This window comes from Mirounga leonina, unplaced genomic scaffold, assembly GCF_011800145.1.
Source record: "Mirounga leonina isolate KUSES-001 unplaced genomic scaffold, KU_Mleo_1.0 Mir_128, whole genome shotgun sequence".
In the NCBI taxonomy this organism is placed as follows: Eukaryota; Metazoa; Chordata; class Mammalia; order Carnivora; family Phocidae; genus Mirounga; species Mirounga leonina.
In genome coordinates this window covers 18,457,847-18,481,096 of record NW_023270320.1, presented here as the reverse complement: position 1 = coordinate 18,481,096, position 23,250 = coordinate 18,457,847, and the positions used below count along the sequence as shown (strand labels likewise).

Here is a 23,250-nt window from a genome sequence, read left to right as displayed (position 1 = left end):
ATGAAGTGTTCTATGTGTGATGCCTATGGACAAAAGCCACTTATTAGTGGTAGTTTTTTTTTTTTTCTCCTCCGCCTTATGAGGGGCTCTTTCATGACTTGTTTTTGAAGTCAGTATGTAGTTTATTATCACTTTCATCAAGATCACCTCCCTCAATTTACCTGCACAGTAGCCCCCTTCTGAATGACTGTTTTAAAATTGTTTCTCTCATTTTCCATCTCTAAAATGATGTATTATATCTTCTATTAGTGTTCATATAATTGGTTGCTTATTTTCTCCAAAAGAAAAACAAATAAAAAATAAAAAAAATGAAACAAAATCTTACTCCAGAAAAATAGATTTCATAACTGTTTATTTAAGAATATTTAAATATTAAGAATATTTTATTTTATTATTTTATTTTTTTATTGTTATGTTAGTCACCATACAGTACATCATTAGTTTTTGATGTAGTGTTCCATGATTCATTGTTTGTGTATAACACCCAGCGCTCCATTCAGTACATGCCCTCCTTAATACCCATCACTGGGCTAACCCATCCCCCTATCCCTCCCCTCTAAAACCCTCAGTCTGTTTCTCGGAGTCCATAGTCTCTCATGGTTCGTCTCCCCCTCAGATTTCCCCCCCTTCATTTTTCCCTTCCTTCTCCTAATGTCCTCCATGCTATTCCTTATGTTCCACAAATAAGTGAAACGATATGATAATTGACTTTCTCTGCTTGACTTCTTTCCCTTAGCATAATCTCCTCCAGTGCCATCCATGTTGATGCAAAAGTTGAGTATTCATCCTTTCTGATGGCTGAGTAATATTCCATTGTATATATGGACTATATCTTCTTTATCCATTCATCTGTTGAAGGGCATCTCTGTTCTTTCCACAGTTTGCCTATTGTGGACATTGCTGCTATGAACATTGGGGTGCATGTGGCCCTTCTTTTCACTGCCTAAATACTAAGAATATTTTAAAAGGTATTTAAATACTGACTTACTCAAAGATAATTATGTATTAGCTTGTTAACATTTTGAAAAAGAAATGAAATATGTAAATATATATATAATGTAAATACTCTGAAATATGTAAAAAGACATTCTGCGGTTTCATCACTTCCAGCTTTCTAGCATTGGTGTCCAGAACCAACAGGAGAAAGGATATAAACTCAGGATTTATTGGTGGCATCTTCAGTGTCTGGTGTGGTTTTTATGTGTCATGACTTTAGCTGTTGTTCTGGTAAGTGCCTAATTCCTTCTGGACCTTACCCATTTTCTTTTCTTTTCTTTTTTTTTTTTAAGATTTTATTTATTTATTTGAGAGAGAAAGAGAGAGCACGAGCAGGGGAGGGGGAGGGAGCAGAGGGAAGAGAAGCAGATTCCCCGCTGTGCAGGGAGCCAGATGCCGGGCTGGATCCCAGGATCCTGGGGATCACGACCTGAGCTGAAGGCAGACGCTTAACTGACTGAGCCATCCAGACACCCCTGGACCTTTCCCATTTTCTAAACTGCTTTTTTTCCTTCCTCTTTCCCTCTCTCCCTTCACTTCCCCTTCCTTCCTTCCCTCCCTCCCTCTCTCCTCCTACTTTCCCTCCTTCTCACTTTCCTTCTCTCCTTTCCTTTCTTCCTTCTTTGTATTGGGAGACAATTCTCCATGGATTTTCCATACTTCTGCATAGCCTGGGACTTCTAAACAAAGGGCAGCAAGCATGCCTTCGAGTTAGAGATTGTGTCTCCCTAAAGGTAGAGATCCCTGGAGATATTCCAGGATGTAAAATTTCCTTCCACTCTCTGGGGACTTCTGCTTACATTTCAGGTTAGAGAGTTCTCTCAATTTCTCTCTCTTCCTCTCTCTCTATCTACATCTCTATCTCTTTCTCTCTCTGGAGGGGAATATGTGCAGATCTACCATCAGGCTGTGCAAGACTAGAGTTGCCTTAAATCGGAGCTTCCTCTCTTGTGGTGTAACCCTTCCATCTGCACAGGTAACGCCTGACCTTCATGGTGTTGCCCCGTGCGAACTGGGCCGCGGGAATTGACTCGAAGAAGAGCTTTAGGCCAAGGTCGAGTAAGGCTAGTACAGCCTCTCTCTCCAACTGGTTACAACTGAAAACTCGGAACAAAATAATTAAAAAAAAAAAACCAACCCAGCTATCTGAGAATTCTGAGAAGTATATAAGGTATGTAAGTATATAAGTGGGCATACAAGGAAGACAGTCAAAACTTGAGGAAACATTGTATGAGGGTGGATTTATATGGTTTTTTACTTTTTTTTCATCTGGTATTGACCTGATGGCAGTCCTAGTTGCAGAATTGCGCAGTGGGCACTGACAGCAAAAACTCCATCAGAAACCTTGTATTTTTTTTTCCTGGCAAAAGAGCCAGGAAAAGGGCCATTGCCGGTGAAGACTATGAGTGTAATGCCCTTTTTTTCCTCTTATTTCTCTCATGGTCGGTCTGAAGGTAGCCCCCATAACAGAACTATACAGTGACAGTGTGGGCAGGTAGAAGTGAGAGAAACTCCATCTTTCTGGCCAGAGAAATCAGAAAGAAAGGTCCCTGTGGTCTGAAGTGTGTGTGTTTGGGGGGCGGGGCTCTCTGGTATTTTTTCTTTATCTTTTCAATTGCTGTTTTGTACTTAGGGTGGCCATAGTCATACTGAACTAACTGTATGTTGGCAGCATGAGTAGCTAAAATTCTGAGTGAAACCTCATCTTGCTGGCCAGAGGTCTGGGGAAAAAGTCTACTGAGATCCAGGGAGGTGGGCACAATCATGGAGTTGGAGAAGGATGTGGTTAAACCAGCATGAGTCTCAGACTGCACATACATGGGGCAAGCCCGAAGAAACACAGCAAAAGCACACTGAGACATACCATATAATACAATTTCAGACTACCACCTTAGGGGTACATAAGCAGGAGAACCCAAAACTCTTGTAAAGGCTTTGAAAACTGAACTGACAGTAGAACCATACCCCAGAAGGCAAGACAAAACTACGGTCTGTACCTAACTGATTTGATTCCCTGCTAATAGAAACACCAGAATTCTACAGAGGATTTTAGTAGAACCCAGAGTATCACAATATAGTATTTAAAAGGCATAGGATACAGTCCAAAATTACTCAACATAGAACCAGGAAAATGTGACCACTTCTGAAAGGAAAAGACAATCAACATGTTCTAACCCTGAGAGGGTCCAGATGTTGACTTATCAGACTATGATTTTAGAATATATGTTCCAATGAGATAAAGGTAAAGACACATGAATAGAAAGATAGAAGTTTTTAGCAAACAAATAGAAACTGTGACAAGAATCAAATAGACAATTTAGAATAACAACAAAAACCAGTCTTTGAAATTAAAAAAAAAATCCACTGAATGAGATAAATAGCAGAATGGAGATCAGAAAGGAAAGTGTTAATGGAAGATAAATCAGTAGATCCCATCCAATCTGAAGAATGGAGAGAAAAATATGAAAAAATGAACTGAGCAATATAAGAATGTCTTCAATTAGTGTCATTGGATTACAGAGGAGAGATGAGGTAAAATTATTGAGAAAAATGGCTACAAATCCCCAAATTTGGTAAAACACATAAATTTATCATTTCAAGAAGCTCAATGAATGCCAACAGGATAAACTCAAAGAAACCTAAACTCAGACACATCACAGCCAAACTGCTAAAAACCAAAGAAAGAAAAAACGTTGAAAGCATCAGTAGAAAAATGGCACATTACTTATAGGGCAACTATAACTTGAATGGCTTTAAATTTGACATTAGAAATAGTGGAAGCCAGGAGTCAGTAAAAACAAGTTATGCTTGATGAATTTAACACTTTTTTCCCCCAATAATGAATAGAACAAGCAAACAGAGTAACACTGAGAATACAGAGAACCCAAACAACTCTATCAACCAACTTCACCTGTTTGACATTTATAGGATTCTCCATCCAATATAATTACTAAATTTTACTTCATCACAATTAAAAAAATATATACGTGAGAGTCAATGTCAAGAAAATAAAAGATAAGCCATAGACTGCGAGAAGATATTTGTAAATCACATATTTGGGAAAGTAACTATTCAAAACGTATAAAGAACTCTCAAATCTCAATAAGAAACCTAGCAACCAAATTAAAAATAAGTGTAAAGGAATCGGTTAGATACTTTACCAGAGAATACATACAGATGGCAAACAAACACATGCAAAGACGTTTAATATCATTAGTCATTAGGGAAATGCAAATGAAAACCATAAAGAAATATAACTTCACACCTATTAGAATAGCAAAACCAGTCAAACAAACAACAGACCCCCTGACAAGACCAAGTTTTGGCAAGGATGTGGGACAATTGGAACTGTATTGCATCACTGGTAGAATGCAGAATGGTACTATTTGGAAAACAATTTCTGTGTAGCAGATCCTTATAAAGTTAAATACATTCTTACCATATGACCTGACAATCCCTCTCTTAGGAATGTATCCAAGAAAAATTAAAATATCCGTTCAAACAAGAGCCTGTGTATGAATATTTATAGCAGCTTTCTTCATAACTGCCGAAAGTGGAAAAAAATGCCAAATGTGCTCGGTTGGGAATGGATAAATGGTGGCACATCCATACAATGGAACATTATTCAGCACAAAAAGGAACAAACTATTGATGAATTTCAACTGCATATGCTATGTAAAAGGCATCAGATGTAAAAGGCTATCTAGACTTACTTTATGATTCCATTTATATGTCATTCTGGATAAAGAAAACTATAGAGATGGAGAACATAGGGTTGTCAAGGGTTGGGAATTGGGGAGATTGACTTTAAAGGGATAGCAAGGAGGCAATGTTTTTTGGGGGGGAGTTGTCTGTATGTTCTTTGGGATGGTGGTCACACACTGCTATGCATTATCAAAACTCATATGACTATGTACCAAAATGATGAATTTTACTCAATGCACATTAAAAAATGAAGACATGATTTTTTTAAGACATAAAAATTTTTAAAAATAATGCTGACTGCCAAGAGATTGGCTAAGCTACTCCAGGCTATCGCCACTGCCTCCCAGGGTCTTCCCCTTGTGTGCCACTTAGATAAGACCCCTGTGGAGCTCACCAAAATCTTACTCTTTTTGATTTGGATTGACCAATCTGGCCTTAGCCTGTGAACCCCAAAGCATTTCACCCACAGACCTAGTAAAGCCATGTGCCCCAAGTCCAGCCTCTCTCTGACTGTTCCCTGACTTGATGTCCCCATGTGGCCCCTTGAGCTATGTCATGTATTTCCTCCAGGACCTGGGAGTAATAAACATTACTATTTCAGTTTCTCTTGTGGTCTTTTATGGAACAGCCAGGCTCTTCAGGACCCAGGCTCTACTTAACAACTGTTAATTTAACAAAATCATAATGCTGACCTACTTTTCCAAAGTTGTGAGTTTGTTGATTTTAGAAACTCATTCTACAGAAATGTACCCTGAGTCAACGCACTCTTATTGTCTTTAGTTTGAAAAATTTTATAATATTTACTAAAGACAAGAGTATAGGCAGTATACATGTAAATTATGAAGCAAAACAATATACATATTTATGAATACATCACCCAAATGAAGAAAAGTCAAATATTATCAATATTCTTGCTTTTATCTGTGTCTTCCTTCCCTATCCCATCTTTCTGTTTCCTTCTAGAAGTAAACTGTGTGTTTATTTTTCTGTGTATATCTGTCTCTTACTTATAAAAAGTAGTTTTATTGTTTACATATGTCTAAATATTACATTACTTAGTGTTTGCTTATTTTTAGATTCTATAAAGTGGTTTCATAGTACATGTAGTTTTCTATAACCCACTTTTAAAATTCAATACTTTTTCCAATTTTCATCCATATGGTGGCCTATAACTGCAGTTTATTCATTTTCAGTAATATATTCCAATCAGTACATATACTACCACTTTATTTCTCTACTTTCCTACTGATGGACTTTTAAAAACAATGCTGCTCTAAATATCTTTGTATATTTCACCTAGGTGCACAAATGCAAAAGTCTCTTTAGGGTTTGTAGCTAGGATTGGAATTGGTAGGTTGTAGGGGTTTCAAATGTTCAACTTTGTAAGATAGTGCCAAATTATTTTCCAAAATGTTTGTAATAATTTACATTGCCACTAGTGTTGTTTAAAGATTCTTGCTGGACCATATTCTCAATAAACTTCATATTATCAAATTTTAAAATGTCAGCCATTGAAGAGGGATAAGATGGTATTTCACTATGATCTAAATTTGCATTTTCCTGATTAACTAATGGGTTGAGCAATCTATTAGAACTTAAGGAGGCCTACCACTAGTTTTATGGATCCTCCTCTGTACATCATAACACCTGATATATTACTACCCAGCAAGGAAAATTTGACTAGCTTCAGAGATAACAACAATTATGATATTATACCACAGATTGAAAACACCTATCCTCTAGATTGATCTAAGGAGTCAGTACAATTCCTTTCCAAATCCCAACAGAATTTTTCAATTTACAATATGATTGTAAAGGCTAGATATTTGGTTTACATAGAGCAAAGGTGCGATAGGCACAATACTCCTGTAGAAGAATAAAGCCAGAGGAATTTCCCTGAGAGATATCAAGGCATAATATAAAGCTACACTACATTGGAGCAATGAGACCTTGATCATATTGATCAACATAATAGAATAGAGCTCTTCAAAATAGGTGCATACATGTAGAGAAATTTTATATATCGCGGAGTGGACACTTGAAATCACTAGGATAAAAAAGCCATCCTAAAACAACAGGTACTGTGTGAAAGAAAAAAAAGAAAAATGTTTGATATTCAAAATATCAGTCAAACTTTTTGGTTTCTTCCTTCGCAAGTTTAAACTATACTGGATTGGTTTTTCTCATCCCTGACTGATAGACATGTTCAGGCAAATATTTCTGAAAACAAACTATAAAGATTAGTTCTTAGTAAGTCTGGGAAGTCATTTATTGATGTCAAGGCCAGGAAATCTCAAAAATATCTGATATTTTTGAATATCAAAATTGAAAAGTAAGTCAAATTCCTATTTCAATCCATATAAGATGCTACAAAACATCATGCAAACCTTTAAAAAATGGTGTTGTAGAATTTCAATAATGGTGTTTTCTCTAACAACAGCTGAACTTTTGTCCAGTTATAGTGATATTTCAGATATACTGGGAGGGCCCAGATGGCCCAATACATTGGCTCAAACTTAAAATACCACTATTTGTGTTCTATCGAGATGTAAATATTCCTGGCAGGGGTAATATTTTAATCCACTGAGTATCATTTATGTCATATTAGGAGCAGAGTATATGAGAGTGAGGTTTTATTGAGATAGGAGGAACAAAGACTTCAAATAATCTTATTCCTTCTTAGAGGTCACTGAGAAGTCAGTACATTTTCAGTTTACAGTTCTGTCCTTTACAAAAGACTTTTTAAAAATCTGCTTATTAAGAGAATATAACTTTTTGGTTTCTTCCTTCGCAAGTTTAAACTATACTGGATTGGTTTTTCTCATCCCTGACTGATAGACATGTTCAGGCAAATATTTCTGAAAGCAAACTATAAAGATTAGTTCTTAGTAAGTCTGGGAAGTCATTTATTGATGTCAAGGCCAGGAAAGCTCAAAAATATTTTTGTCCATAGAAACACATTTCTGTATTTGAAGAATTTATAGAATGAAAACATTATTTCTCACAATAACTTGACCCTCAAATAATGCAATTCATTCAAGTTCACATCCTTGGTGAGGGTCGCAACTGAGATTCGAATCCAGATTTCCTGATTGCAGTCAGTATTGTTTCTCCCACTTTATCATTCATAGGCAGAAGGAATGAAATAGTGACCGTGTCATGCAATTTAGGTAAATAACTAGGTGAAAATGCAATAAATTACTTTTGATTTTGCTTTAGAAATAGATACAGAATTCATGTATGATTTCAGATATAATTTCATGTAACTATAAACTAATGTTTGTGTCTGATTGGTGAATATATTCCATCCTAAACATGTGTATTCTGCCTTCCTATATCTGTAATGCATTTACCAGTCCATTGCATAAAAGTATTTGAACAGATTTTTATAGCATAATGAATTTGACCTTGATCTTTAGAGGTAGAAATGTCAGTAACTGATAACACATGAAGTAAAAAAATAAAATTAATATCATTTCCAGTTTACAACTGGAGAGTCTTAGGTAAGCTACTTTCTTGTGAAGGTCCTTATGCCATCTTGGACATCACTGAAGTGAGCTTTATTTCAGAAGAAAAAAATTTGATTCACTTTGATGTTCCACTCTGAACAGAAAGCTTGAGCTTGGCAAATACTTAAGGAGATTGAGATGTGAAAGAGGTTTTGACTAATTTGAACATACTTTTGTCCATAATGGAAGGAATGGCTAGCCAGAGACAAAATTTAGGCTATCAAGAATCTCTGCAAAAATGATTTATTCATAGCAATAGCATAAATTGATGCAAGTGTGCTATAGAAACTTTAGTTCAACCTCATGGATGACAAAGTTTTAGAAATCTATTTTATGTTCATTTTTGTGGCCAATTATCCTTGGTCTGAAGATCTTTTACCATTTCTTAGGCTTTAAATTACAGAAATCACTTGAGGCAGACATTTTGGAACTTTACAATGCAAAGGCAAATCAAGTTTTAGACATAAATTAGAGAAATTTTTATTTTGCTTTTTCCATATGGTATTTGAAATAGGCTAATTACGATTTGGAAAATTCCTCCCAAATATTCCCACTAGAGATACACTAAAGAAATTTTCTCAAAGCTAAGAATTATTCTATACATTTCACATATATTATTAAGTATTTAAAAATGTGTTTACCACATTTTTGTAACTTGATTGAATAGGGTAGCCTATCTTGATTTTTTCCTTATACACATAGCTAGAAGGCACACAGAAATAGGAAATTAATATAGAAATATTGGACTTTTTCTACTTTCCCATGTCATGAAACAATGTTATTGAAACTTTTTAGAGCCATCCAGTACCTAAAAATACAACAGACATTATAAGAATTTATATAGGTGATAGATGATAGATAGATAGAAAGATATAGATATAGATTCCCTTTTTGTAGAGGGTTAACTCAGAGATATAAAACTTCACCTGTTTGGGCATCTAAAGTAAGAATTATGAAATTTAAGAAATTTAAACTGGCTTATTTGCTCTTGGAATTTGGATAAGTATAACTTCGCAATTTCCATGTAGAGGTTAATCAACAAAGTAAACAATGTTTTTTGTATTTGTTATCTATCTGCTATCTATTCTAACAGGTCACCCCAAAGCTTAGTGGCTTAAGATAGTAATCATTTATTCTTCACATGGTTTCTGCTGGTTAGGATTTTAGGGAGGATTCGACTGGCAGTTCTCTCTCAACCAGGGTCTCTTATGCTGTCACAGGCATATGTTGGCTTGGACTGCAGATACCTGAAGTCTTGACTGAGGCTGAAGTACCTACTTTGAAGATAGCTCCCTCACATGGTTGGCAATTGACATTAGCCATGGACTGGGGGCCCCTGTTTTTCTCCCAAGACTGCTTGGTTGTCTTCACAGCAAGGAGGATGCCTTCCCCAGAGTGAGTGGTCTGAGAGAGAATGAACCAGGTAGAAGCCTGGTTCTTATGACCTAGTCTCAGAAGTCACATAAGTCACTTCTGCTGCATACAATTGGTTGAGACAATTACAAAAAGGAAGGAACATAGTTCAGTGCCAGATGGAATGATGCCAATGTCAGATTGTAATGAGAGCCTGTGGGGTGGAATGTATATTGGTTTAGTTGCCTTTGTTAAATACAGTCTGCTACCATTCTGAATTTCAGATTCAGCCACTAGTGAGCATCCACCATGTTCCAGGCTCTGCTTTGCTCTTTTGTTTAGGCTAATTTGAACTTTAAAATAACCTTGTGAGCTAGATATTATTTTCTTCATTTTATGCAGAGAAAACTGAGGTTAATATAAGTTAACTAGTTTTTTAAAAAGATTTTATTTATTTGAGAGAGAGGGTTGAACAAGCACGAGAGGGGGAAGGAGAGAGAGAGGGTGCACCAGCTGGAGGAGAGGCAGAGGGAGAGGGAGAAGCAGGTTCCCCACTGATTAGGGAGCCTGACGTGGGGCTTGATCCCATGACTCTGGGATCATGACTTGAGTTGAAGGTAGATGCCTAACTGACTGAGCCACCCAGGTGTCCCTAAATTAACTAGTTTTTTTTTTTTTTTTAGTTCTTCACAGAAGTAGTAGGATAGAGCATGATGATTTAGGTTAACATGAGTTTAAATTCTTGTTCCATTACTTATTTACTATGTGATTGAAAGCAGTATTAATAATTAGTTGCAAATCCCCAAACTTTTAGAAAAATACATATTTTGTAATAATAAAATGAATCATTTATGTTGTCTTTCACAGTCTGCACATGCCATTCACAATTGTAAATTGTCTGACAGATGGGGAAACGGAGTGAGGTTAAGTGATATTCTCATGTCTAGGAAGAGGGGCAGCCAGAAGTATAACCAAGGTCTTTGGATTCTTCAGGCAATGTATATTTGCTTACTGGTATTTTCCACCTTGTTGTTAATTCATATCAATTGTGTTTAAGCACACTGAAACATGTTGCAATTTTGATACTGTGAAAAAATTTGCTGCTTGAAAATGATCAAAGAATACAGAAAATCGGCAAATTTCAAGAAATTATTTGTTTGCCATTATTTAAAAATGTGAAGAAAATTAGATTAGTTTTGAGGCAAAATATTAAGATAATCTCTAAAATTAGAGAGTCTCAAATAGTTCTGTTTGGTTTAAAAGATTTTTCTATTTATTGGCACCACTGTAATTGTATTAATTATATTATATGAATAAAGAATAGTAGGTCAGTGCAAAGTTCAAAGGGTAAAACTTTAGAGCCATTGGCGTGTACCAGTTATTTCATCAGGTATAAGCAAAAGAGGATGAAAGCTTGAGGCCATTTGCTCTAGCCAGTACATGCTTCTGTTTTCACTACATTTCTAAGTAGCTTTTATTTTTCTGAATGTATTTGGCATGTTTCTTAATTTTTTATGGCTAATGCCATCCTGAAAGAGATTCATGATTTTCGTCTGTGGCTACTGTAAGTGCTTAGAGTTCAACTCCTTAGTTTGAGTTGGAAGGATGCAACAATGATAAGGATTTTGAACTTTTCCTTACCCTATTTCAGAATTCTGAAAGCATTAAGAAAATGTACTACAGATGAGATACATTAGGACAATCATCTTATATTAAAATCTAAAGCTCTCCCTAGATTTTAAAAAGTATAGGTATAGCTCAAAGCAGGTCTGGCTTTGAGATGACAGAAAGAGGAAAACTTGTCTCTGCATCTTTCCAGCCACGCTCTTTGGGCAGTCCCAAATACCAGACACCTTATTTCTTCAGGGAAACCAGTATCCATATTTCTAGTTTTGTATTTTCTTCTACATTCATATCTTTAAGAATTCAGGAGAGAATACCTCCTTTGAATACTAATTGATTCAACTTACATTTGTTGATACATAAAACTAATGCACTCTACTGGGATAACATGATAATTCTAATCTGAATAGGTAATGCTAAAATGGTAGTATGAGAAGTAGACAGAACAATGGCTTTACACCAGCTAGATCTTTGCTTTAAACTCTTTCTACCCATTACTAGCAAGATGTTCAATTTTTCTGAGTATCAGTTTTCTCACCTATGAAATGGGGTTGTTGTGTGGACTGGAAACACTGCACACAAAGTGCCAGCCCAATGTCTGGCATGGTCTTAGGGACTTAGTAGTTGCAGGTTATTATTTCTCTTGAAGATATCAGGAATTTGAAGTAGGCCAGTGGCGGGACAATTTTGGTCTTAAAAAACACTTAATAGCCAGTGTACTCATACAATTCACAAGACCACCTTGATTAAATAATGGTGCTTTATTATCAGTAAAGCCCTCAGCAAGTTGAATACGTTCTATGGTCAGGCATAATCTTCTTTATAGTAACAGTCTTTGAATTTAGTATAGGGTTTGCAGATATTATTATTATCCCCATTTCAATTTGATAAGATTGAATATGGCAGTCAGAGTCCTGACAGAAAATACAAGGCTCATTCAATTTGAGTAATTCAAGAAGAGTTTAATAAATACCCTATTTAAAATTGTGTGGTCAGTTATGAGGAAACCACAAAAGATAGTCCTATAACTCAGAGCTGGTAACAACAGAAGCCATTGGTCACTTCTGGCTTGACGGGTCAAAGAGTGGTGAGAAGGGGTTATTTGAACCCAGAGAAAGAGGGCTGCCCGCCTAGACTTTGATCTGGTTCAGGAATGCAGCCAGCCCATAGGGATTCAGTAGGGATGAAGTCAGGAGGTAAATATCTGATCATCTTCTATCTCCCTTTGATCTATTGCTGTTGCTCCCATAAACCACACTCAATTGGAAGCCAAAGGTCAAGAACGCCACTAATGCAGTCCATAATAGTGTTCTCACTGAGTTACAGAGCAGAGTGGTGAAGGACCAATGAATCTGAAAGGGCACATGGAAGTTATTTAGAACACTGCATTTTAAGAAGGTCAAATGCTCCAGTGCCTGGGTGACTCAGTCGTTAAGCATCTGCCTTTGCTCAGGTCATGATCCCAGCGTCCTGGGATTGAGCCCTACATCGGGCTCCCTGCTCCGTGGGAAGCCTACTTCTCCGTCTCCCACTCCCCCTGCCTGTGTTCCCTCTCTCTATCTCTCTCTGTAAAATAAATAAATAAGATCTTAAAAAAAAAAAAAAGGAGGTCAGATGCTTTTGGCTAAGATTGTACAAATTTGGGAATAAGGACTAGACCTCAGGTGTTTTGAAATATAGACTAGATCTTTCTTTTCCTTTCCTTTCTCTTTTTTCTTTTCTTTTCTTTTCTTTTCTTTTCTTTTCTTTTCTTTTCTTTTCTCTGTTTCCTTCTTTCTTTGTTTCTTTGTTTCTTTGTTTCTTTCTCCCCCACCTTCTTTCTTTCTTTTCTTTCCATACCATGTTATTTCCCTTTATCTCAATAAATATCCCTCTCCTATTTTGGTCCTTTTATAAACAGTTTTATTAGTTTTTGCCTTGTACTACCTTATTACTACACAAACCTATCTATTCCCAATACATCCAACCAGTCTGTCAGTTCATTAGTACAAAGCCTTCTTTTTAGGGGCACTTGGGTTGCTCAGTCAGTTGGGCATCTGCCTTTGGCTTGGTCATCTGCCTTTGGCTCGGTCATGATCTTGGGGTCCTGGGATTGAGCCCCACATCGGGCTCCCTGTTAGGCAGAGAGTTGCTTCTCCCTCTCCCTCTGCCGCTCCCCGTTTGTGCTCTCATTCTCTGTCTCTCACTCTCTCTCTTTCTCAAATAAACAAATTTAGAAAAGGAGCTTTCTTTTTAATCATTATATCAGTTTGTTCATTAGAAATAATGCAATGGATACTAGTTGAATTCAATCATTTATTTATTCATTCATTGTTCATTCACTCAATTTTTCATTCATTTAATAACTATATAGTGAGTGCCTACTATTTACCAGGCCCAGAAATTAGTAAAAGCAAACATGGTCCCTACTCTCATGGTGTTGTGAGATAGGATTCATCCAATGACTGCACTAATATGTGCATAACTGCAAGCTGAAATAAGTGTTCTAAAAGAGAGACATATTTGCATGATTTTGACCTTGGATTTTAAGGACAACTTCCCTGACAAAGTGATGCATCACCTGAAACTTGAAAGGTGAGCAGGAATTATTGAATTGAAGAAGGGGATAGGGAGGACGATTTGATAGATGGTGAGAACACCATGCAAAGTGTCTGTGGCCATAGAGAACATAGCATATCCAATAAAATAAAGCCTATAGGGGAGCAGCACAGAGAAAGGGAAAGGGAGGATGGAAGGTGGGTGAAAGGAGGCTAAAAAGAAGACTGTGTAGTACCCTGAGGTTCTGTGTTAGATAGAGCAATAGAGCAATTGAAGGATTTAGAGCAGGGAATGACACAACTAAGTTTTCATTTTGACAAAAATTAGTGATGTTACAGAGTTGGAGGAAAAGTTGAAAAGGACCAGAGGGGATTCAAAGAGACCAGTTAGGAGGCTGTTGAAGACATTGAGACAGAGTATCTTATAGAATGGAATGCTATAGTTTATTTAATCCTTCCTTTTATTGATTGCTTGCATTCTCCCCCCCCCCCATTTTAAACAATGCTACAAAGGGCATATCTTCATGTCTTTACTAGTTTGTGTACATGAGTGTGGTCTTCTCTAGAATAGACACCTTGATTTTATTTAGGAAACTAAATCTCCCTTCCTCTAAACCTGGGTGAGTTGGGTGGAGATGAATTCACCTTAGCTCTTGAGTGCCCATGTGAAATAGGCCTGGCTAAGCAGAGATTTTACTTCTCACTTCTGGAGATTTCACAGCACTATTGGAAAGAGAAGACAATTTTTGATGGGACTATTGATAAATATCAACAATATTAAGCTGGAGATGTTGGCAACAGCCACTATAAGTGGAGAGCTTGCTTGAGGAGAGATCCAATAAGGAAGAAAGCAATGCGAAGTTATGATGATGGAACAACTTTTAATGATTTGAATTCATGGATTTAGAGATGCTTGGGGCAGGAACTACATCTGGAATTACATGCACTAATAAATTCCCCATTGGTATTGAAGCTAATTTGAGTTGGATTTCTCACTTGCAACTAAAAGTAAAATAATGAATGAATGAATGAATGAATGAATAAGTAAATAAAACTAAATTAAAAATTCATGTGAAATCTGTTATTATGTTTCTATAAAAATTAATATTTTACCAAATTTGAAAAACTTGTTTACCTCCAACCAATATTAGTTATAGTCTTGGAGCTTAGAACTTTGAATGGAAAAAAATTATGCTCACAGAATGGAGAATAATTACAATACATAGTAGGTTATGTTGGGAATTAACAAAAAGACAACTGGAAGGCAGATTCTTTTAACAATATTGGAAACAACTCTTGCCAGTCATTGCAGATAGCTGGATGGAATGAGAGTCCCACCCACCAGTGCACCCACCAGTGCACCTGGGGCAAACCTGCCTACAAATGCACCCATAGCAATCAGGGCCCATCTTTGTAGACAGCTGAACTGAAGGCTGGCCCCACTTACCAATAGCAGTTATGGCCAGGCCACAATAGGAGGGCACCACAGGACACCTTCTACATAAGGCCACTATTTTCAAGACCAGAAGATCTAAATGACCTACCTAATAACTTAATACAAATGAACAAATACAGAGAGTCAAATAAAATAAGGAGACAGAATAATATTATCCAAATGAAAGGACAAGGCAAAACCTCAGAAAAAGAACTAAACTATATGGAGATAAGCAATCTACATGATAAAGAGTTCAAAGTATGATCATAAAGGTACTTACTGGACTTGTGAGAAGAGTGGATAGATTCAGAACTACAACAAAGAGAAAATTTAAAAAACAACAAGTCAGAGCAGAATAATCTAATAACTGAAATAAAACATACACTACAGGGAATCAACAGCAGATTAGAGGATGCGGAAGATTAAATTAGTGATCTGGAAGTCAGGGTAGTGGAAAGCACCAAAGCTGAATAGCAAGAAGAAAAATGAATTTTAAAAATGAGCATAGGTTAAGGGACCTCTAGGACAACATTGGGCATACTAACGTTCACATCATAGGGCCCTAGAAGGAGAATAGAGACAGAAAGTGACAGAAAAATTATTTGATGAAACAAGAGCTGAAAAATTCATTAAGCTGGGGAAGGAAACAGATATCAAGGTCCAAGAAATCATGGAAAGTTCCAAATAAGATGAACTCAAGGAGGTCCACACCAAGACACATGATAATTAAAATGGCATAAACTAAATATAAAAAATTAAAAGAAGCAAGAGAAAAGCAAACAGTTATGTACAAGGGAAATCCCATTAGGCTATCAGCTAATTTTTCAACAGAAACTTTGCAGGCCAGAAGAGAGTGGCATATATTCAAAGTGCTGAAAGAAAAAATCTTGCAACCAAGAACCAGCAAGGTTCAGAATTGAAGGATAAAGAGTTTCTCAGACAACAAAGTTAAAATTCATCACCACTAAACTAGTCTTACAAGAAATTTTAAAGGGAGTTCTCTAGGTGAAATGAAAAGGCCATAACAAAAAGTAAGAAAATTATGGAAGGAAGAAACTTCACTGGTAGAAGAAAACATACTGTAAAGGTAGTAGAGCAATCACTCGTAAAGCTGGTATGAAGCTTAAAAGACAAAAAGTAGTAAAATCAATTACATCAACAAAAATTAGTAAAGGGATACATAAAATAAAAAATGCAAAATATCATAAATATGTATATACTTCATATATACATATATCATATATAAGTAATATGTAGAAGAAAAGAGTAAAAATGTAGTGCTTTTAGAATGTGTTTGAACTCAAGTAACCAACTTAATATATACTGTTATATACAGAGGATGTTATATATGTTGTATATGTACCTCATAGTAACCCCAAACCAAAGCCTATAATAAATTCATACAATATAAAGAGAAAGAAATCCAAGGATAACACTAAAGCAAGTCATCAAATCATAAGGAAAGTGAGCAAGAGAAAAAGAATAGAACAGAGAAGAACTACAAAAATATCCAGAAAACAATTAATAATATGGCAATAAGTACATACTTATCAATGATTAATTTAAATATAAATGGACTAAATACTCCAACCAAAAGACATAGGGTGGCTGAATGGATAAAAGAAAACAAAATTCAGCTATATGCTGCCTGCAAGAGACTCACTTCAGACCTAAAGACACATAGAGACTGAAAGTGAAGAGAAGGAAAAATATATTCCATCCAAATAAAAGTGAAAAAAAGGTGGAGTAGCAATGCTTTTATCAGACAAAAAAGACTTTAAATCAAAGACTGTGACAAGAGAAAATATGGGCTCTACACACACAATGGTAAAGGGATCAAACCAAAAAAAAAAAAAAAAAGGATATAACAATTGTCAATATCTATGCATCCAACACAGGAGCACCTAAGTATATAAAGCAAACATTAACAGACATAAAGGGAGAAATTAACAATAATATAGTAATAGTAGAGGACTGTAACATCCCACTTACAGTACTGGATAGATTTTTCAGACAGAAAAATAATAAGGAAACAGCAACTCTGAATGACATATTAAACCAGATGAATTTAACAGATATATAAACAATATTATGTTCTCTTAAAGTGCACATAAAACATTTTCTGGGTTAAACCATATATGAAATGGGAGGGACAGATGAACCATGAGAGACTATGGACTCTGGGAAACCAACTGAGGGTTCTAAAGGGGAGGAGGGTAGGGGGATGGGTTAGCCTGTGATGGGTATTAAAGAGGGCACATACTGCATGGAGCACTGGGTGTTATACGAAAACAATGAATCAGGGAACACTACATCAAAAACTAATGATGTAATGTATGGTGATTAATATAACATAATAATTAAAAAAATAGAAGAACAAAAAAAAAATACATATGTTAGGCCACAAAACAAATCTCAATAAATTTAAGAAGACTGAAATAATATCAAGCATCTTTTCCAACCACAATGCTATGAAACTAGAAATCAATTACAAAAAATTTTGAAAAAAAAAAAGACGTGGAAGTTAAATAACATTCTACTAAGCAAGCAATCAGTCAGTGAAGAGATTGAAGAATAAATTTAAAAAATACATGGAGACAAACAAAAAGAGAAATACAATTATTCAAAATCTGTGGGATGCAAGGAAACCTACAGGATGGGAGAAAATATTTGCAAATGACACATCTGATAAAGGGTTAGTATCGAAAATATATAAAGAACTTATAAAACTCAACACCCCAAAAAGGAATAATCCAATTAAAAATGGCCAGAAGACATGAATAGACATTTTTCCAAAGAAGACATACAGATCGCCAACAGACACATGAAAAGATACTCAACATCACTGATCATTAGGGAAATGTAAATCAAAACAGCAATGAGATATCACTTCACACCTGTCACAATGACTAAAATCAACAACACAAGAAACAACAGGTGTTGGTGAAGATATGGAGAAAGGGAAACCCTCTTTCACTGTTAGTGGGAATGCAAACTGGTACAGCCACTCTGGAAAACAGTATGGAGTTTCCTCAAAAAGTTAATAATAGAACTACCCTAGGATCCAGCAATTGCACTACCAGGTATTTACCCAAATAATACAAAAATATTAATTCAAAAGGATACTTGCACCATGATGTTTATAGCAGTGTTCTCTACAATAGCCAAATTATGGAAACACCCCAAATGTCCACTGACTGATGAATGGATAAAGAAGATTGATTATATCTATTATCTATCTATCTATCATCTATCTATCTATCTATCTATCATCTATTTATCTATCTATGATGGAATATTAACCATAAAAAAGAATGAAATCGTGCCATTTGCAAGACATGGATGGAGCCAGAGAGTATAATGCTAAGCAAAATCAGTCAGTCAGAAAAGACAAATACCATATGATTTAACTCATATGTGGAATTTAAGAAACAGAACAAACAAGAAAAGAGGGGGGAGAGAGAGAGAGGCAAACCAAGAAATAGACTCTTAACTATACAGAACAAACTAATGGTTACCAGAGAGGAGGGGGGTGGGGGGATGGATTAAATAGGTGTTGGGGATTAATTTAAGGAGGGCACCAGGTATTGTATGGAAGTGTTGAATCACTATATTGTACACCTGAACCTAATATTTCACTGTATAATAACTAACTGGAATTTTTTTTTCAATTGTTTTACTTTCATAGCTATTGACTTGTTTCTTTATGCCACAGAAATATCAGTTTTGAGGTCTGTGTGACTACACTGTTCACAGGGTGGTCACAGGGTTGTTGGATCCTATAAACACTAAAATGACATTTTCAAGTTCTTCTTGGGGGACTTTGAAGCTGAAGGATTTATTGCAGATAGGATCAATCCTGCCTCTTTAGAAGAAAGTCTTCTTTGTTTTCACAAGCTTGAGTCCATATATCAGCTGGATTTCCACAAAGGGGATGAATCTTGCTCACATCTGTCTGAAGAAGTTGTTTGGCTCAAATGACATCAACATTTCATCTCCCAGCACTTGGGTGATAGTTCAGGGACAGACACAGCTCCCCTAGCTCTACTTCATTCTGAGAAGTTGGAATTCGCACCTTCTATCAGTGCCCACCCTTCACCAGTTCAACCTCCCACAAAGGCAGGGAAACCTTTTCAATGACACAGTGGCAAGAGAACTTATCAAAATCCACCACTGTTAGCAGCGCCTCTAGGAAGGGTTTCTCCAAGGTGTAACACTCCTTAAACAAGGGTTTCTGGGTCTTGCATTTGACCCACATCTGCTTAGAATCTGTTCTGACAGGAGACAGATCTTGATATAGGGGTTTGAGTGGGCCAAATCCTGGTAGAAATCATCATGGGAGATGGGGGGTGACAGGTCCTGGCCTTGATCACCCTCACTATCAGGTGGTTGTCCATCAGGTCATACTGGTTGCTGAAGGGCAGCATGCCTAACTAGTACTTGGACAAGATCTCCTTATCTGTCCAGAAGCCCACATCATCACTATTGGAGTTGAGGGAGTATAGCTGGGGCTCAAACTTTCTGAAATAGCCATCTGGGGCATAGGGCTGTCTGAGCATGGGAGCTAGGTGGGCTCTTTTTTGGTGCTGAAAATGCCAAACTCCATGTGTTTTATATCAATGAGTGGGGAGCTGGGTCATCTGGATTCAAGACTTGAAAGCCTCCGAGTCAGGCTATATGAAGACTTAGATGTATCTGAGAATGAACATCTTCAACCTGGTATAACTAATTGGAATTTAAATACAAACTTAAAAAGCCACCAAAAACCAAAATCTATGGTATGCAATAAAAGCAGTTCTAAAAGGGAAGTTTATAGAAATGCAGGTCTGCCTCAAGAAAAAAGAAAAATCTCAAATAAACAATCTAAACTTACCTAAAGAAGACAGAAAAGAACAAAGCCCCAAGTTAGTAGAAAAAAGGAAATAATAAAGATCAGAGCAAAAATAAATGTAATAAAGACTAAAAATGCAAGAGAGAAGGTCAGTAAAACCAAGAGCTGGTTCTTAAAAAAAAAAATAAACAAAATTGATAAAACTTTAGCCAGGCTCATGATAATAAAAAGAGGACTCAAATAAATAAAATAGGAAATGAAAGAGCAGAAGTTACAGCCAATACCACAGAAATACAAAGGATTGTAAGAGACTACTATAAAAAATTATATGCCAACAAATTGGACAACTTAGAAAAAATAGATAAATTCCTAAAATATACAATCTTCCAAAACTGAATCAGGAAGAAACAGAAAATCTGAATAGACTAATTACTAGTAATGAAATTGAATTGATAATCAAAAAACTCCAAACAAAGTACAGAACCAGATGGCTTCCCAGGTGAATTCTACCAAACATTAAGAAGTGTTAATATTTATTCTTTTTAAACTATTCCAAAAACTAGAAGGAAGAAAACTTTCATTTTCATTCTTTGAGACCAGCATTACCCTGACACCAAAACCAGACAAAGACACTACAAAAAAAGAAAACTATAGGCCAATATCCCTGATGAATATACATGCAAAAATCTTAAACAAAATATTTGTAAGCCAAATTCAAAAATACATTAAAAGTTCATTCACCACAATCAAGACTTATTCTGGAGATGCAAAGATGGTTCAATATATGCAAATCAATCAATGTAGAAACGACAATAACAAAATGAAATATAAAAACCACATAATCATCTCAGTAGATTCAGAAAAAATATTTGACAAATTCAACATCCACTCATAATAAAAACTCAAAACAAATGGGTTTAGAGATTACATACCTCAACAAGATAAAGCCCATAAATGACAAAACTATAGCTAACATCATACTCAATGATGAAACACTAAAATCTTTTCCTCTAAAACCAGGAACAAGATAAGGATGTAAGTTCTCACTACTTTTATGACTGGGACTCCACCTTGGTCTTCTGTGCCCATGGCTTGCTGAACCCAGTTTTAATGAGTACCCCTGATCTTTGATATGTGAGCAAGATCCTCATTTCCCCCCATCCTTGATATCTAAGCCATTAATCTACCTTTAGCAGGAACCGTGTTAAACCAGTTAAGGAAGAATCTCCCTACCCCTGAGGTCTCTTCTTAGTATTTTTTCATCTACTGATCGCTTCATTCTGCTTATAGGCTATAAATCCTTAGTTGTCCCTTCTGTATTCAGAGTTGAGCCCAGTTCTCAACTGAATTCAACTGAACTGAAGTCTCTTTCGTCTATTTCAACAGTTTGAATAAAATCTGTCTCACCATTTTTAACTAGGGTCTGATGCCAAGTTTTATATTAGCAATTGATTGATGCCATTAGGGGGCGGAGCAAGATGGCAGAGGAGTAGGAGACCTGGATTTCATCTCCTCTCAGGAATTCAGCTGGATAGGGATCAAACCATTCTGAACACCTACAAACTCAACAGGAGATCGAAGAAAAGAAGAACAACAACTCTCTCATCAGAAAAGTGACCACTTTCTGGAAGGTAGGACGTGCGGAGAAGTGAATCTGAGGCGATATTTGGGAGGATAGACGGCGGGGCAGGGGCCTCCGTCAGCCGCTTCTGGCAAGTGATAGAACCACGGAGCACAAAATTGGAACTTTTAAAAGTCTGCTCCGCTGAGGGACGTCACTCTGGTGGCTAAGCAGGGGGTTGAACCCTCCGGGAGAGTGTGGTCTCAGGACCCTCGGGGTCAAAGAAAGACTGGGGGTGCCTGAGTGTGGCAGAGCTCCCAGGTATCGGAGTGGGAAGCCGGCTGCAGAGACAGAGCCCAGTCGCGGGCTCTCAGCTCGGGGTTGCCATAAACCATGATCCGTGGCCCAGTCGGGCCCCTGCTCCTCCAGCAGGGACACAACAAGTGGCAGATCCGGGGAGACTCACCTTCCTCCTCCGGGAGGAGCCACGCGGGGGTACCCTGCAGGGATCTGCTGGGTTTGGAGACTCCACCCGGGGTTGGGTGCCAGAGATAGAAACGCGCATTCACAGGCTGGGTGAGCACGGAGTGCGGCTGGAGACCGGGGAGACGGGAGTGACTGACGGCTTTTCTTTGGGGGCACACTGAGGAGCGGGACCCCGAGGTCTCGGCTTCTATGGGGTGGAGATTGGGAGGCCGCCATTTTCACTCTCCACCTCCAAAGCTGTATGGAAAGCTTACAGGGAACAAAAGCTCCAGAGAGCAAACCCGAGCAGTAGCCAGGAGGGGGCAAGGGTGGGGCAATTCCGCCTCCGGCAAAGATGTTTGGAAACCACGGCAACAGGCCCCTCCCCAGAAGATCAGCGAGAACAGCCAGCCAAGACCAAGTTTACCGATCAATGAGAACGAGAACTCCAGCGCTAGGGGAATACTGCATATAGAATTCATGGCGTTTTTACCATGATTCTTTAGTCTTTCAAAGTTAATTTTTTTTAACTGTCTTTTTTTTTTTTTTAATTTTTCTTTTTCCCTTTTTCAACCAACATCTTATCAATCCCTTTTTTTAAAAAACATTTTTATTTTTCATTTTTAGAGTCATATTCTATCCCTTCATAGTAGTTACCCATATTTTTGGCATATATATATAAGTTGTTCTCTCTTTAAAATTTTGAGATAGTTTCTTCTAACAGATTAAAATATACCCTAAATCTCTAGTATATGGTGTTTTCTACTCCCCTGCCTGATCACATTCTCTCCTTTTTTTTTCTTTTTTCTTTTTTTAAATCCTCTTCTTTCTTTTTTCAAACAACTTCTTATCAATTCCTTTTATAAAATTTTTTATAATTTCCATCTTTACAGTCATATTCCATCCCTTCATCATATCAACCCTTACTTTTGTACATATATAAATTTTTCTTTCTTTAAAATTTTGGGAGGCACTTTCTTCTAAAAGACCAAAATACACCCCAAATCTAGTGTGTGGCACTGATCTATATACCAGCCTGATCATATTTGATTAGATTCTGTTTGTTTTTTGTTGTTGTTGTTTTGTTTTGTTTTTGTTTGTTTTTATCTTTATCTTTTTCTTTTTTTTCTTTTTCTTTTTTCTCTCTTTCCGTTTCTTTTTCCACTGCTTCAGGTCTTTTCTGATTTTTTTAGAGTATATTTTCTGGGGACGTTGTTACTCTGCTAGCATTTTGT

General features: G+C 36.7%; 1 pseudogene; it reads right to left on the bottom strand.

Annotated features, from left to right (window-relative positions):
- Positions 1-18,908: 18,908 nt before the first annotated feature.
- LOC118009798 overlaps positions 18,909-23,250 on the bottom strand; it is an 83,914-nt pseudogene continuing 79,572 nt past the window's right edge.